General features: G+C 39.6%; 1 long non-coding RNA gene across 1 annotated transcript; it reads left to right on the forward strand.

Moving 5' to 3' along the window:
- Positions 1-1,600: 1,600 nt before the first annotated feature.
- Positions 1,601-11,939, forward strand: LOC129657170 (uncharacterized). The gene is made up of 3 exons (XR_008716574.1): positions 1,601-3,234; positions 8,288-8,432; positions 11,099-11,939. It is a non-coding gene; the product is annotated as an uncharacterized LOC129657170 (long non-coding RNA).
- The last annotated feature ends 6,391 nt before the right edge of the window (positions 11,940-18,330 follow it).

The following is an 18,330-nucleotide window of genomic DNA, read 5'->3' on the forward strand; positions in this document are numbered from 1 at the left end:
TTATGACAACTAGAAAGCCATCTTTGACTACTTTTATTCTTTCACACCCCACTTCTAATCTTTTAAGAAATCTTGTTGGCTCTAACTTCAAAATATACTCAGAATCTTCCCATTTCTCATCCCTTCCACAGAGTCACTAGAATCTCTAAATCAGTTTTTCTACTATCCTCATCTTCTCAGAGTCTATTGTCAACAAATAAACCAGTGTGAGCTTCTTAAAACTTGGACCATACAGCGATAGGTGGTACTTGTCTCCTTTAAATCCTGACATAGCTTCCTTTTGTACTCAAAGTAAAAACTGTAGTCCATATGATGGCTACAAGGCTAAGACCTTCCGTTTCTTCTCTGACTTCTACTCCCTTGTTCAGCCTCCTACAATCACAGCAGGTTCTTTGCTCTTCCTCACTTTTGCTAGGAACTCTACTATCTTGAGACCTTTCATTTGGATATTCCTTTTACCTGGAATGTTCTTTCTCCAGATATCTGAATCGACAACACTTTTGTCTCCTTTAAGTTTTTTTTTTTTTTTACCTTTAAGTTTTTGACTAAATTTCACCTTCTAAATGAAGCCTACCATGACCACCTTAGTTAGCATGCCTCCCATCTTTGGCATTTCCTATCTGCCTATCCTCCTCTGCTTTGTGTTTTGTGTGTGTGTGTGTGTGTGTGTGTGTGTGTTTCATAGTATTTATGTTTGAGTATATTTACTTAAAAATTAAATTTTTGTTTAGTTTCTTTGCTCTCACTAGAATATAATCTTTGAATATATCTTTAAGGACAGGGATCTTTGTTGTGAGTGGTAGGATTATGGGTAGTTATCCTATTATTAAAATTATAAATAGAATAACTAAATACAATCATATCATGAATACCAATGATGAGAATATGACACAAATGGATAGATTTTGGTTAATCCCATTCTATGCATATAAGAACCTCAAAATAGAAAAGAAGAACCAGGGTGAAAGGAAGACTATTGAGATAAGAGGAAACAGTGTAAACTTGGCATTTCTATTGATAGTTCATAAAATTCCCTACTCTAAGAGTTTTTGAGAGAGGAGTGAAGAGGCTATAAATGCTGCTGTTTGAGTCTTGATTTCAGATTGGTTAATGATTATGCTAATTTTAGGATAAAAAGGGAGCATTTTGGGCTTTGAAATAAACATGTATACATCATTAGCCCATCTCATTAGCACGTCTGAACTTTCCCTTCAGCTGTAGCTGATTAGCAACTAAAAACATCAAGGTTTATTTTGAGAATTTTGAAGACTACTCTAAGGCCTTGAAATAATTAGTTGCTCAAGTCCTCATTAAGAAATAGAGCATATACAAAGCTATAAGACTTGGCTAGTCAAGAAAGCAAAATGCTTTTGAGCATTTTATTCAGTGAGGTAAATGAGCATGCTTTGTTCCAATTGGTTAACCAAATGTTTAAAGTATGGCAGAAGGAATGAAAATTTCCCCAGCTGGAGGAGGGTAGAGGAGGGTGATGAGATGTCAGGTCCACATAAAATTACTTTGTTGCAAAGACTAGTTGCTTAGTCCACTGATTTTGCTGCCAATTATTTGTAGTAAAAAAAAGAATAGTCTTTGAGGGCTTATTTTTTAAAAAATATTACTTAATTTCAGCATTTGATGAGGCAACTCATTATTGAAAGAAATCTTAAAGAACATTAATTTAAATGTTGGCTGTAAAATAAGAGAAATATTTAGGTATGAAAAAGTGAGGGTAAATTTCTAATTTTGATTAAGCTTTAAGAAGTAAAGCTGAGGTTTTGGGGGGCTCCAAATAAAGTGCTTTTTCATACTGTTTATCGGGCTCTCAAGGCAAGAATGCTGAAGTGGTTTGCCATTCCCTTCTCCAGGAAAGTCTGGTGTGCTGCAGTCCATAAAGTCACAGAGAGACACAAATGATTGAACAACAAAATAAAATACTCTCTTCTGCTTTATGAGGGTAGAGTGTCAGATAGATGTAGATAAAAAAATGCCAGCTTTATTACTAATCAAAATTTGGTCTGAAGAAAGCACTTCTATTCGCAGCCACAATATCCTTTCTAAGGTGCATGCATGCTCAGTCACTCAGTCATGTCTGAACCTTTGGCAACCCCATGGAGGTGGCATGCCAGGGTCCTCTGTCTATGAGATTTCCCAGGCAAGAATACTGGAATGGGTTGCCATTTCCTCCTCCAGGGGATCTTCAAGACCCAGGGGTCGAACCCAAGTCTCCTGTGTCTCCTGCATTGGCAGGCAGATTCTTTACTACAGAGCCACCTGGGAGCCCCATCCTTCCTAACACTGCCCCACTATTAGACACACTTATTCATCTGGCATAAGCAATGCTTGATAACACAGACCTCCTTCATGGATCAGGATGTTTACCACATGATATGGAGCAGACAGGGAAGGCAGGGTCCTTGCATAAATGACTCCAGAAAGAGAGAAAACAAGGAAAAGCCTGAATAAACTTGCTCAGTGACTTCTCTCCCTATCCACCAGTTAGACCAATTAATTCTCCTCCCTTAAGGAGGGATAAGTCGGGGTGGAACGCAAGGCTAACTGGTTTCTGCGATTATAGCTCAAGTCTCCCCAGCTGGAAACAAGAGGAATGGCGGACAGATCGGCCTGCTACTCCAACACACTTAACTCGTCACATATGTGTGATCTATTATGTTAATAGCAATTATCCCATGTGTTTCAAAGTGTGTGTGTTAGTGGGAGGAGGGGGAATGGGGATTATTAAATTTCAAAATTTCCACCTCCATTTTTAAGGTAATTACTCAGAGAGTTGCAAATCCGGGACTCATACATTGTCGTGCACAGTGCTGTGAAATAACGTTCATGAGTGGATGGCTCAGCCGTGGATGAAGGAGGAAGAAGAAAATGCAGCTGTGCCTTCATTAATGAGCGGAGGTCAGAATGTTGAGAAGATCCCCACGGCCTCTGCTGAAGGCAACTCTGCTGCCATCTGCTGGACTGTGCGTAGGAGAGCCCCATCAGATAGGAGTCGGTTCAAATTATGTCCCTCCCACTTAGGAGGCATTATGCTAGGCGCCAGGTAGGGGCATCTAAAGATTACAGACGATTTCTCTGCCCCCAGGAAGCCGGGAATTTAGCAGGGAGAGACACCTCGCTCAGGAGGCTGTGATAGTCTGGCTCTAATGGGTGAGCCATGCGATGGTATCACCAGGCAAGGATTTATGGAAGAGGTGACCAGAGAGTACGTCAGAAGCAAAGGTAGGGGTTCAACAGGGAGAGATGGGGAAAAGGGAATTCCAAGTGGATGCTACTTCAAACAACTTAATTCTCCTGGCTCATGAAGAGGCTCATGGACGTTCCTCCTCTTTTTAGAAATAATCTTTTATTTCTCTCTTGTGATTGGCCTTTCCTTAGTTTATAATCGTTTCATCCATGGATCAGACTTTTACTAATATAGACACTAACCGTGGAAGTTATAGGTATTGTATAATGAGCATGTTGTGCCCCCCCTCACAGTGCTCTGATTGGGTATCTCCCATGCCCTGCAAAACATGAGGAGACTTTATTTCAGGGAATGTCTTTGGTCTGTGGTTTACCATAGCATAAGTTTATGAGGTTGAGTTTTACAAATTCAATTTTAATCAGATATTATTTTTGTCCTAAGAAAACTCTAAATACCACAAATAAAGCTTTCATCAGCTTAGAAACCATCTATAACTCATAAGTGTAATTAGGTTTAAATGATGCTGAGATTTCACACGATCCCTGCTCAACACTTGTGATTTTATATTCTCTGCCTCTAGTGCCTGAATAGTGGTCCACTAGATATTTTCCTGTTATAAGCTGTGGTATGTTGAGGACCCAGCAAGTTAAAGAGTAATAACTTTTGATTTGGCAACAGCAGAATAAAGTGAAATCCTTGCCAGCATTAAGTTTGACACATGACTGATGATATTTTCAGGTCTCAGATATGAATGTACAGTAGAGCTATTCTGCCTGAATTTCATTTGACTTTCCTGTGGTCATCAAAATGGATGTCTTTCAATCTTTGTGTCAGTGGAGTTTGGCTTGTGTGGGACTTCAGAGATAAACCTGTCTAATACAACGAAGTTTGTGATTCCACTGGGCCCTGTCATAAAAATCAGTTTTGAAACCTGCCAAACTTAGTGAAATTGGCTGATTCTGGGGCTAGGGCTTACTGCATAGTTTTGGACAACGCCTGCACATATGTTTAAAATAACCTCTTGTTTCAAATACGCTTGTGTTTAAGACTCCTTCAGTAAAGGATTTGTAACAGTAAATAAATACAATGGAAAACAAGTTTAAACAAATGTTTTAAATTTACTTATCCATTTAGTGCTTGAAATACTCTATTTCTCTTCCAAAGCTCCATTTCCACCATCTCTTCTTTTTAAATCTAAATGTTCTTAACATTAATTTAGAAGATGTGCAAAGCTAGGCCAAGGAAAAGGAGTCAAAACTATAAAACCCAGTTAGAAAATGTAAGGAAATGAGCCATATTAGAAGCAAAGCCAGTACCCAGGGCAATGTGGAAATATTGGACAAAGACACTGCTTTGGAGATGGAGCAGACTGAAAGTGATGACATCTTCTTGTTGAGCCACAATATTATCCTGGCCTTGGATGGCTTACAATGTATTTGAAGAGATACGGCTTGTTCTGATGAAAATAAACAGTAACACAAAATAGCAGGTGCTGAACCAGTGAGTAGGGCAGTAGCAGGTGCACAACATCAAGGGCGAATGTGGTGAGGAATGGGCTATGAGGAGGGAGGGTTTAGTGTAGGTCTGCGTCTCTCTCAGTTATTTTTAAGTTAGGAAGTATTATAAATGTGGGAGGTGTTTGCGTACATGCTCAATCATGTCCAGTTCAGTTCAGTCGTTCAGTCATGTCTGACTCTTCGTAACTCCCTGGATTGTAGCCTGCCAGGCTCCTCTGTCCAGGGAATTTTCCAGGCATGCATGCTGGAGTGGGTTGCCATTTCCGTTTCCAGGGAATCTTCCCAAGCCAGGAATGGAACCCATGTCTTTTGCATCTCCTGCATTGACAGGTGAATTGCTTTCCACTGAGCCACCTGAGAAGCCCCAAAGGTGAGAAATATATATAGTGTTTAAACAGAGCAGATACTAATTATCTCTCAATAACTATCACTTGTTAAATACTATGTGTCAGCTATTGTGGTCAGGTGCTTTATATACATTATTTTACTCAATCTTTACAATTTTCTGTGACTTAAATACTATTTTTGGAGAAGGCAATGGCACCCCACTCCAGTACTCTTGCCTGGAAAATCCCGTGGATGGTGGAGCCTGGTAGGCTGCAGTTCATGGGGTCGCTGACTTCACTTTCACTTTTCCCTTTCACGCATTGGAGAAGGAAATGGCGGCCCACTCCAGGGTTCTTGCCTAGAGAATCCCAGGGACGGGGAAGCCTGGTGTGCTTCCGTCTATTGGGTCGCACAGAGTCGGACACTACTGAAGCGACTTAGCAGCAGCAGTAGCAGTAAATACTATTTTTCCCCAAAATTACAAATGGCAACTTCAGATACCCAAAGTCACATAACTTCTATAGGACAGAACCCAGATTCAAAGTAAAACATGCCTGATTTCAAAGCCCTAACTTTAAACCATGCTTTTACTGTCAGTGTATAGCTAATGAACAATTATCTGCATGTTGTAATAAGATGGTCAAGATTATGATACAGAGAATTTCATTCCTATGATGAAACATATGTTATTTTGGTTAGAAATTCCTGAGATGATAATTATAAAAACTATTTAACAAACATGGAAGAATGTTTTTCACATAATGTCAAATGTAAAAAGAATAATAAACATATACATTGTGTTTACAATTATATAAAAACTCTGTATGCGTATAGACAAAACCCTGGTATAGAAGATTAAAAGGAAAATAGTTTTCTTGGAATGAAAAGAGTCATAGTTAATTTTTTATTTAAAATTTTTTAGTGTTGAAATTTTGTCATTAAGATTTTTATAAATTAAATTAGAAAGATTAATGCTATTAGACTAATTCAGTGAAGGAAATTTAAAGCTCGGTGCTGGAAACCTATCGTTCTCAAATGAAAATTACAACTTTTAAACAGGAAATCACTTTGGGAGGTCAGGACATAATGGAAACTCTCAAGCAGATAAGGTTTAGTTTATGAGGGTGAATTTTCAATTGTTTTACTAGAAAATGTTTATTTGTCCTCTTCAGAAATTTGCATTAAAGTTGCCATTTCAGAAGACAAGAATGTTTATAGAATAGGGTCTCACCCTGCTCCCTCCCTCTTTTACATGTCTCCCTGTGTCCCACCGCAATCCATTTTGACAAATAAGCACCTTTCTTTCTTGCTGAGTTCTCCTCCACCACACCTCTTATCTAGAAACTCTACTTGACTTCTAGGGCTCACAAAGGAACCAGAGCTTCTTTCAAAGGAAGAGGGAAATGGTGTAGATTTTTTTTTTTAGGCCATAACAGTTTCTTGAGTGTGAGAACTGCTTGATGATTCTACTTCATGGAGATATAGTTCAAAGCGCTCAATGAATTTGAATCCATAGGTAGAAATACAATTTACTGTTTTGTTTTTCTGTAGGGATAGTGAAAAACTGTAAATCTTATCCTTTTTTTAACTGACTCACCTAATTGAGTTGCTCTCTATTGTCTCTGCAAATATTCTGCCTTACGCCTGCCCCACTGAGAAAGTCTAAGCACCAGGTACAGTCTTGCATATCTCCCTCACTTCTTTCTCATTCATCTACAGCCAAATATGTACATGCAAATAGTACTTATTGCTGTAACTGTGTTTTAATAGATATTATGCACACTGGTGAAATGTGTGCAAAAATGAAAGTTGTAGAAAACAGTTGAATAGTCTTTTGAGTAGCATATGGGTAATGTAGCTTATAGGAACGATAATGAATTACTTGTGGAAGAGAGAGGTTTCTAAACAAATTTTAGAAAGATTATGTGCTCAGATTGCATTGAAAGTTTAAGTTTTTGCTTTATTTTAAAGAAACTCAAACTGGAGATTTTAGAACAAGTGCAATAAAACTATTATTTGCCATACATTCAAATAATGGCTTAGACTCTACATAAAAACATTTGCTTATGAATGTACACTTATGTTTTAAGTTAAAATAGAATCTTTAAGGTATGTAATTTTAATTATGATTCCCCAATGTAATTGACTTTTAAGAAAATTATTAACTAATTGCCAGTTTCGTAGATAAGAGATTGAGAGAGTTTTGACTATATCAGTATCAGCTTGTATTTCAGTTGTAAAGGCACAGCACATTCAGTGGCAAAATCAGAAATAAAGAGTTTGCTATTTTGAAAGATCCCTAATAATTTTGAACTTCTTTGAGAGTTATATTCATTTACTTTTGCTTCTATTCCATTTTATGCTTAAAATATTAAGTCTGTTTTATTCCTTTTTCATTCATTCAAACTGCTCTTCTCCTTCTATGGTAGAGACTAGCTGTTGAACAAATACATATTCTCCCCATTCTTTTTCAAACTGGCCCAGACTTTTCAGTGGCACATACTGCCCTATAGTTAGAAGAAAGATCGTATTTCCCAACCTTTATTGCTGCTGGGTGTGACCAGGTATATTAGTTTTTATGGCTGTTGTATCAAATTGGCACAAATGTAGTAGCTGAGAATAACACAAATTTGTTACATCCTGGTTCTGCAGTTCAGAAGTCTGGGCTAGCTTGGTTTCTCTACTCCAGGTTTTACAATGCAAAAATCGAGGTGTCACAGTGACTGTGTTCTCATTTGAAAGGCTCTGGGGAAGGATTCATACCCAGACTCATTCAGGTTGTTGGCAGAATCTAATTCCTTGGTTTTGCAGGACCAGAACCCTGTTTCCTTGCCTGCTGTCAGCTTCAGGCTGCTCTTTGCACCTTGAGGCCTCTCACTGGTCATTGCATGTGGGTCCCTACATCTCAGGGCCAATAGAGGTGTTGTGTTTAGAACCATGCTGGGAATGTCTGATTTCCCCTTATACCCTGGCCTGCTTTTGCCTCCAGCTGGAGAAAGTACTCCACTTTTTACCAGCTCATATGATTAAGTCGGCCCCACCTGAATAAATGCCATATTTTAAGATCTGTAACCTTAATTACATTGGCAAAGTCCCATTTGCCATTTAATTTAACATAGTCGCAGGGATTGTGGGTAGACATTTTGGGGGAGCCATTCCATCTACCACAGTCGGTGATTATGGAGTTCTGGCTGATGAATGGAAATGGAGATGTTGTGTACAACTCATGGACGTTCCCTTCAAGGAGAGAAGAGATTCCTCTTTCATTCTGTGCTCACCCTGCTGTTGAGAGAGCAAGGCAGCCTCCTTGAAACTGGAGTCAAGGACCACACCCCAGGGATGGGAAAGTGGAAGCTGGAAGGGGCTGAATACTTTTGAAAAGTTATTTCGTAAGTCCAGTTTGGTTTTGTCTGTGTTTCTTTCACATGAGAGAGAAATGATTTCTCCTTAAAACCCTGTTATTCAAATTTTTCTGTTATATATGTCATTGAACCTACCACTGAAAAATATGCTCTCCAAACTTTGTAACATTTTCTTAGCTCATTACAGTATCTAGCACAGATTGACAAAATTAAATGTATTTGGCTTCCCAATTCATTATATTTAATATGAGTAATAGATATTATCAAAGATTTTGAAGATGGTAACAGACGATGACATGGTTGGATGTCATCACCCACTCAAACATGAGTTTGAGCAAACTCTGGGAGATAGTGAAGGACAGGGAAGCCTGATGCACTGCAGTCCATGGGGTTGCAAAGAATCGGACACAACTGTGCAACTGAACAACAACAACAAGGTTTTGAAATTACATATTTAGGTGGTCCTAAGATGGTGGAGGAATAGGACAGGGAGACCACTTTCTCCCCACAAATTCATCAAAAGAACATTTGAACACTGAGTTAATCCCACAAAACAACTTCTGAATGCTGGCAGAGGACATCAGACATGCAGAAAAGCAGACCATTATCTTCGAAAGGAGGTAGGAAAAAATATAAAAGATAAAAAGAGAGATAAAAGAGGTAGGGACGGAAATCCACCCCAGGAAGGGAGTCTTAAAAAAGAGAGGTTTCCAAACACCAGGAAACACTCTCACTGGCAAGTCTCTGGCGAGCCTTGGAACCTCAGAGGGCAAATGTAAGTGGGAGGAAAAATAAATAAATAATTAAAATCCACAGATTACATGCTCAACAGTAACTCCCAGTGGAGAAAAAGCGCAGATGCCCGCATCTGCCACTAGCAAGCAGGGGCTGGGCAGGGAGGCACAGTCTGCATTGCTTAGAGTAAGAACCGGGCCTGAATGCCCCGAGGGCAATCTGAGGGAACTAACTTGAGACAGCAAACCAGACTGTGGCATAGCTACCCCTCGAAAAGCCCTAACCTAAGACACTGCCAGGCCTGCTCACAGAACAAAGGACTGAGCAGAGCTAGCCGGCTGTGGACCGGCCCATCCCCTGCTGGAGACAGGCAGGTGGGGGCAGCCAGAGCCAGAAGGGGGCAATTGCAGCCCCAGAGAGGCATCATCTACCAAACTGCAAGTGGGCTTCTTGCTAACCAAGACTTCTTGGGATTCTGGATGGTCGACATCCACCAGGCAGGTCGCAGCCAGAGATCAGCTCCCCAGAAGAGACACATGGCACACCTGAGAAGGTGAGCTGGTTTTACACCCAGAAAATCGAGCGGCAGGGACAGGGGAGGCAATAAGCCGCATCAACTGTGCTCACCAAGCACCTGGTCACCTGAGCTGCTTGGACCTGGGAAGGGCACAAAATGCAGGCCCAACTGAGTCTGCGCCTTTGTGAAGTACCCAAGTACCTGAACCTGAACGGCTTAGACCTGGGAAGTGCATACAACCCAGGGCCGGCCTCAGACAGTTCCTGGCAGAGCAACCTAGAGCCTGAGCAGTGTAGACAGGGAAAGCACTCACACTGTGAGCAGGGGCAAACCCAGTGTGGCTGAGACACTGCGAGCACACGCCAGTGTTATTTGTTTGCAGTGTTCCTTCCTCCCCACAGCACGACTGAACAAGTGAGCCTAAAAAAGTGTCCACCACCGCCCCTTGTGTCAGGGTGGAAATTAGACACTGAAGAGACCAGCAAACAGAAGAAGCTAAAACAAACAGGGAAGTGACGGGTGCAATAGAATAAAACCCTGTAGTTAGCACCAACTGCATAGGAAGAGGCCTATAGATTTTGAGAAGTATAAGCCAGATCAAGGAACTATCTGAAAATAAACTGACCCCACACTGTCCACAACAACACCAGAGAAAGTCCTAGATACATTTTTACTATTATCATTCTTTAAAAAAACAAAAAAGTTTTATTTTTAAGTCCTCTATTACTCCTTTAATTTTCATTTTTATAACCTACCATTACTTTGCAAATAAAAAAGACCCTATTTTTTTAAAGCCAACTTCATATATATATATATTTTATAATTATTATGACTTTGTTTTTTTTCTTTAATATTGTATTTTTGAGAATCCAACCTCTACTCTAGGTTTTTAATCTTTGCTTTTTGGTATTTGTTATCAATTTTGTACCTTTAAGAACCCAATCTTCAGTACCCATTTTTACATGGGAGCAAGATTACTGTCTTGACTGCTTTCTCACCCTTTGGACTCTCCTTTTTCTCCACCAGGTTGCCTCTATCTCCCCCCTCCCCCTTCTCTTCTCTACCCAACTCTGTGAATCTCTTTGTGTGTTCCGGGTTGTGGAGAACACTTAGGGAACTGACTACTAGCTGGATCTGTCTCTCTCCTTTTGATTCCCTCTTTTATCCTCCTGGCCACCTCTGTCTCCTTCCTCCCTCTTCTCTTCTCTGTATAACTCCATGAACATCTCTGAGCAGTCCAGACTGTGGAGAGCACATAAGGAAGTGATTACTGGCTAGCTTGCTCTCTCCCCTTTTGATTCCCCCTCTTCTCCTCCTGGTCACCTCTATATCCCTACTCCCTCTTCTCTTCTCCATGTAACCCTGTGAACCTCTCTGGGTGTCCCTCACTGTGGAGAAACTTCATCTTTAACCTAGATGTTTTATCATTGGTGCTGTATAGATGGAGAAGTCTTAAGGCTACTGTAAGAATAAGGCTGAAAACCAGAGGCAGGAGGCTTAAGTCCAAATCCTGAGAACACCAGAGAACTCCTGACTCCAGGGAACATTAATCGATAGGAGCTCATCAAACCCCTCCATACCTACACTGAAACCAAGCACCACCCAAGGGCCAACAAGTTCCAGAGCAAGACATACCATGCAAATTCTCCAGCAGCACAGGAACATAGCCCTGAGCTTCAATATACAGGCTGCCCAAAGTCACACCAAACCCGTTAGCATCTCATAACTCATTACTGGACACTTCATTGCACTCCAGAGAGAAGAAATACAGCTCTACCCACCAGAACACCGACACAAGCTTCCCTAACCAGGAAACCTTGACAAGCCACCCGTCCAACCCTACCCACAGTGAGGAAACTCCACAATAAAGGGGAACCACAAACTGCCAGAATACAGAAAAGGCACCCCAAACACAGCAATATGAACAAGATGAAGAGCCAGAGAAATATCCAGCAGGTAAAGGAACAGGATAAATGCCCACCAAACCATACAAAAGAGGAAGAGATAGGGAATCTACCTGATAAAGAATTCCAAATAATGATAGTGAAAATGATCAAAAATCTTGAAAACAAAATGGAGTTACAGATAAATAGCCTGGAGACAAGGACTGAGAAGATGCAGGGAATGTTTAACAAGGACCTAGAAGAAATAAAAAAGAGTCAATATATAATGAATAATGCAATAAATGAGACCAAAAACACTCTGGAGGAAGCCAACAGTAGAATAACTGAGGCAGAAGATAGGATAAGTGAGATAGAAGATAGAATGGTAGAAATAAATGAAACAGAAGAAAAAAGAAAAACAAAAGAAATGAGGACAATCTCAGAGACCTCTGGGACAATGTTAAATGCCCCAACATTCGAATCATAGGAGTCCCAGAAGAAGAAGACAAAAAGAAAGACCATGAGAAAACTTGAGGAGATAATAGTTGAAAACTTGCCTAAAATGGGGAAGGAAATAATCACCCAAGTCCAAGAAACCCAGAGAGTCCCAAACAGGATAAACCCAAGGTGAAACACCCCAAGACACATATTAATCAAATTAACAAAGATCAAACACAAAGAATAAATATTAAAAGCAGCAAGGGAAAGACAACAGATAACACACAAGGGGATTCCCATAAGGATAACAGCTGATCTTTCAATAGAAACTCTTCAGGCCAGGAGGGAATGGCAGGAAATACTTAAAGTGAGGAAAGAAAATAACCTACAGTCCAGATTACTGTACCCATTCAAATATGAAGGAGAAATCAAAAGCTTTACAGACAAGCAAAAGCTGAGAGAATTCAGCACCACCAAACCAGCACTCCAACAAATGCTAAAGGATCTTCTCTAGACAGGAAACACAGAAAGGATGTATAAACTTGAACCCAAAACAATAAAGTAAGTGGCAAAGGGATGATACTTATCAATAATTACCTCAAATGTAAATGGATTGAATGCCCCAACCAAAGACAAAGACTGGCGAATGGATACAAAAACAAGACTCCTATATATGTTGTCTACAAGAGACCCACCTTGAAACAAGGGACACATACAGACTGAAAGTGAAGGGCTGGAAAAAGATATTCCATGCAAATAGAGACCAAAAGAAAGCAGGAGTAGCAATACTCATATCAGATAAAATAGACTTTAAAACAAAAGCTGTGAAAAGAGACAAAGAAGGACACTACATAATGATCAAAGGGTCAATCCAAGAAGAAGATATAACAATTATAAATATATATGCACCCAATATAGGCACCACAATATGTAAGACAAATGCTAACAAGTATGAAAGGAGAAATTAACAATAACACAATAATAGTGGGAGACTTTAATACCCCACTCACACCTATGGATAGATCAACTAAACAGAAAATTAACAAGGAAACACAAACTTTAAAAGATACAATGGACCAGTTAGACCTAATTGATATCTATAGGACATTTCACCCCAAAAGAATGAATTTCACCTTTTTCTCAAGTGCACACAGAACCTTCTCCAGGATAGATCACATCCTGGGCCATAAATCTAGCCTTGGTAAATTCAAAAAAATAGAAATCATTCCAAGCATCTTTTCTGACCACAATGCAGTAAGATTAGATCTCAATTACAGGAGAAAAACTGTTAAAAATTCTAACATATTGAGGCTGAACAACACGCTGCTGAATAACCAACAAATCACAGAAGAAATCAAAAAAGAAATCAAAATATGCATAGAAACGAATGAAAATGAAAACACAACCCCAAACCTATGAGACACTGTAAAAGCAGTGCTAAGGGGAAGGTTCATAGCAATATAGGCATACCTCAAGACACAAGAAAAAAGTCAAATAAATAATCTAACTCTACACCTAAAGTAACTAGAAAAGGAAGAATTGAAGAACCCCAGGGTTCGTAGAAGGAAAGAAATCTTAAAAATTAGAGCAGAAATAAATGCAAAAGAAACAAAAAAGACCATAGCAAAAATCAACAAAGCCAAAAGCTGGTTCTTTGAGAAGACAAAATTGACAAACCGTTAGCCAGACTCATCAAGAAACAAAGGCAGAAGAGTCAAATCAACAAAATTAGAAATGAAAATGGAGAGATCACAATAGACAACACAGAAATACAAAGGATCATAAGAGACTACCATCAGCAATTATATGCCAATAAAATGGACAACGTGGAAGAAATGGACAAATCCTTAGAAAAGTACAACTTTCCAAAACTGAACCAGGAAGAAATAGAAAATCTTAACAGACACATCACAAGCATGGTAATTGAAACTGTAATCAGAAATCTTCCAGCAAACAAAACCCCAGGACCAGACGGCTTCACAGCTGAATTCTACCAAAAAGTTAGAGAAGAGCTAACACCTATCCTGCTCAAACTCTTCCAGAAAATTGCAGAGCAAGGGAAACTTCTAAACTCATTCTGTGAGCACCATCACCCTAATACCAAAACCTGACAAAGATCCCACAAAAAAAGAAAACTACAGGCCAATATCACTGATGAACATAGATGCAAAAATCCTTAACAAAATTCTAGCAATCAGAATCCAACAACACATTAAAAAGATCATACACCATGACCAAGTGGGCTTTATCCCGGGGATGCAAGGATTCTTCAATATCCACAAATCAATCAATGTAATACACCACATTAACAAATTGAAAAATAAAAGCCATATGATTATGCAATAGATGCAGAGAAAGCCTTTGAAAGCCTTTGAAAGCCTTTGAAAAGCCTATGATAAAAACTCTCCAGAAGGCAGGAATAGAAGGAACATACCTCAACATAATAAAAGCTATATATGACAAACCCACAGCAAACATTATCCTCAATGGTGAAAAATTGAAGGCATTTCCCCTAAAGTCAGGAACAAGACAAGGGTGCCACTCTCACCACTACTATTCAACATAGTTTTGGAAGTTTTGGCCACAGCAATCAGAGCAGAAAAAGAAATAAAAGGAATCCAAATTGGAAAAGAAGAAGTAAAACTCTCACTGTTTGCAGATGACATGATCCTCTACATAGAAAACCCTAAAAGGCTCCACCATCCCTGGGATTCTCCAAGCAAGAACACTGGAGTGGGTGATTACTAAGCTATTGACCATTAATACGTGGTGTTTTATAAGTGCTACTCTAGAAGTCTTCAGAATTCTGAGCTACCAAAAAGGTTTAAACAAGATAGACATTTATTCATATGCAACTTGCGTCTGCCTTCTCTCTTTCTAAGATTCTGTCTCTCTGTCCAACCAATAAAGAAAGAGGCTAACATACTCCATAGCAGTATCTTTCCACAGCAACAGAAAGGGAGTAGTAGATAAATATATCTCCTTTGGCTCAAAATAAGCCCACTGACCACAGAAGTTATTGTTTTTAATTGTAAAAATAATATTGGAAACGTTTTTTGTCTTCATTTAGCTTTAGATCATCTTCTTTCAGCAAAGTACTTCTAACTTTATTTTTTTCTGAAATGATAAAGTCTTTGATATTTAATTTAGACTTTCTGACTAATAGCTCTAGTTTTGTATAGCTTTTTGGATTTATCTTTGGCCACAGTGGCACCTCTTTGTAGATTTTATGTAGTTTTGTGTGCTCATTAGAGATCACCATGTTTAGGCAAAGAAATTTGTTTAGATCAATGCTTCTTAAACTTCTTCGTATCAGGATTTCAGTACACTCTTTACACTATCGAAGATGAGTGAGACTTTCTGTATTAAATTTAAAAATACTGGCGCAAAATAGGACTATAATGTGTACCAGCTTTTTGTGTTTACAAGTAAGCAAAAGGAAAACTCTGAGATTTCAATGATTATGAATGATAATAATGTTACAGAGATTATAGAAGAAATAAACTGAAGAAAACTAGTATGGGCACTGAAGTACTGAGAAAAAACTGAATTAATATCTGAAAATGTGCATAATTACACTAAAAAGCAACCATCTAAGAAAATTTTTTTAAAAAGAATGCACAGCGATTCATTAGCTAGCACAGTAATGATATTATTACATGTGTAGTTTCTCTAAACTACATTGTATACATAAGCAATTACAAAATTAAATGAAGTCTTGCCAATAACCTCAGATATGCAGATGACACTACCCTTATGGCAGAAAGTGAAGAGGAACTAAAAAGCCGCTTGATGAAAGTGAAAGTGGAGAGTGAAAAAGTTGGCTTAAAGCTCAACATTCAGAAAACGAAGATCATGGCATCCGGTCCCATCACTTCATGGGAAATAGATGGGGAAACAGTGGAAACAGTGTCAGACTTTATTTTTTTGGGCTCCAAAATCATTGCAGATGGTGACTGCAGCCATGAAATTAAAAGACATTTACACCTTGGAAGGAAAGTTATGACCAACCTAGATAGCATATTGAAAAACAGAGACATTACTTTGCCAACAAAGGTCCGTCTAGTCAAGGCTATCGGAGAAGGCAATGGCACCCCACTCCAGTACTCTTGCCTGGAAAATCCCATGGATGGAGGAGCCTGGAAGGCTGCAGTCCATGGGGTCGCTGAGGGTCGGACATCACTGAGTGACTTCACTTTCACTTTTCACTTTCACTTTTCACTTTCATGCATTGGAGAAGGAAATGGCAACCCACTCCAGTGTTCTTGCCTGGAGAATCCCAGGGACGGGGCATCCTGAAGAGCTGCCGTCTATGGGGTCGCACAGAGTCAGACACGACTGAAGTGATTCAGCAGTAGCAGTCAAGGCTATGGTTTTTCCTGTGGTCATGTATGGATGTGAGAGTTGGACTGTGAAGAAGGCTGAGTGCTGAAGAATTGACACTTTTGAACTGTGGTGTTGGAGAAGACTCTTGAGAGTCCCTTGGACTGCAAGGAGATCCAACCAGTCCATTTTGAAGGAGATCAGCCCTGGGATTTCTTTGGAAGGACTGATGCTAAAGCTGAAACTCCAGTACTTTGGCCACCTCGTGCGAAGAGTTGACTCATTGGAAAAGACTCTGTTGCTGGGAGGGATTGGGGGCAGGAGGAGAAGGGGACGACAGAGGATGAGATGGCTGGATGGCATCACTGACTCAATGGACATGAGTCTGAGTGAACTCTGGGAGTTGGTGATGGACAGGGAGGCCTGGCGTGCTGCGATTCATGGGGTGGCAAAGAGTCGGACACGACTGAGCGACTGAACTGAACTGAACTGTGGTAGTTTAGTAGCTAAGTTGTGTCTGACTCTTTTGACTTCATGGACTGTAGCCCACCAGGCTCCTCTGTCCATGGGATTTCCCAGGCAAGGATACTGGTGTGTGTTGCCATTTCCTCCTTCAGGATATCTTCCTGACCCAGGAATTGAATCTGCATCTCCTGCATTGCAGAAGGTCTCTTGCATTGCAAGTAAATACTTTACTAACTGAGCCAACCAGGAAAGCCCATAAATAATGTCTTAGTGATATTAGGAAAAATAGTTTTGGTTTTGAAGCTGCATGAAAGTAATTCAGGAATCCATCAGTGTCATGGACCATGCTTTGAGAACCACTAGTTTAGAAGTTGTCTCTCCCTGATGTAATTGTATAAAATTGTAGGGACAGATTATTAGTTTTAGGGATCTCCCATCTTTTTTGAGCAATATTCTCCTTGAAAATCTAACGCCATAAGATCCTATTTTTTCCCTTTCTCCTTACCTGTTTTAAATCAACTTTCATGGAGTTTAGGGTAGAAAATAATCATGCTGCTGCTAAGTCACTTCAGTCGTGTCTGACTCTGTGCGACCCCATAGATGGCAGCCCACCAAGCTCCCCCATCCCTGGGATTCTCAAGGCAAGAACACTGGAGTGGGTTGCCATTTCCTTGTCCAATGCATGAAAGTGAAAACTGAAAGTGAAGTCGCTCAGTCGTGTCTGACTCTTAGCGACCCCATGGACTGCAGCCTACCAGGCTCCTCCATCCATGGGATTTTCCAGGCAAGAGTACTGGAGTGGGGTGCCATTGCCTTCTCTGAGAAAATAATCATAGACTCTTAGAATTGCTGAGAGTCTTAATTAAAAGAAATGCTAACATGTTCCATAGTATTCCTGATTGTCACCCAGAATTTCTGCTTGAGTATCTCTGTGCCTGTGTGTCACACCTGAGGATTCATATCCCTTGCTATTGGGAGTATGGTGACTTTTTCATCACCTTCTTAATTTCATAAACTAAGCTATGCAGTGATGGTTGTAGCAGGCAGTGGAAATAACCTTGCATCTTGGCTGCTAGCATGGAGTTCTTTTTGTTTTTAGCTTAAAACTGCTGTTTTATAGATAATATTTAGAATTGTGTATCAAGGGTAATTGCAAAAAACAAGAAACTTCACAGGTTTTCTCATCAGCAGTGTTACAATAATATTTTTAGAAAATGTATTGGAAATGTATAATATAGCTCTTTCCACCTGCCCTCATAAGTAAGTCTCTGCTTCATAACTTCTTAGGAAAAGACTACTTTACCTTAGTAGGAATCTATGTCTCAGAGAGATGTACCATCAGACAGCTTGAGTTCAGGAAGCGGTTAGCTATTTGTTTAATAATTAGTGATATTGAGCATCTTTTCATGTGCCTTTAGGCCAACTGTATGACTTCTTTAAAGAGATGTCTCTTTAGATCTTCTATGTATTTTTTTATTGGGTTTATTTTTTTAATGAGCTACATGAGCTGTTTGTATATTCTGGAGCTTAATCCCTTGTTGGTTGCTTCATTTGCAAATATTTT

This window comes from Bubalus kerabau, chromosome 7 (assembly GCF_029407905.1).
Source record: "Bubalus kerabau isolate K-KA32 ecotype Philippines breed swamp buffalo chromosome 7, PCC_UOA_SB_1v2, whole genome shotgun sequence".
Classification (NCBI taxonomy): domain Eukaryota; kingdom Metazoa; phylum Chordata; class Mammalia; order Artiodactyla; family Bovidae; genus Bubalus; species Bubalus kerabau.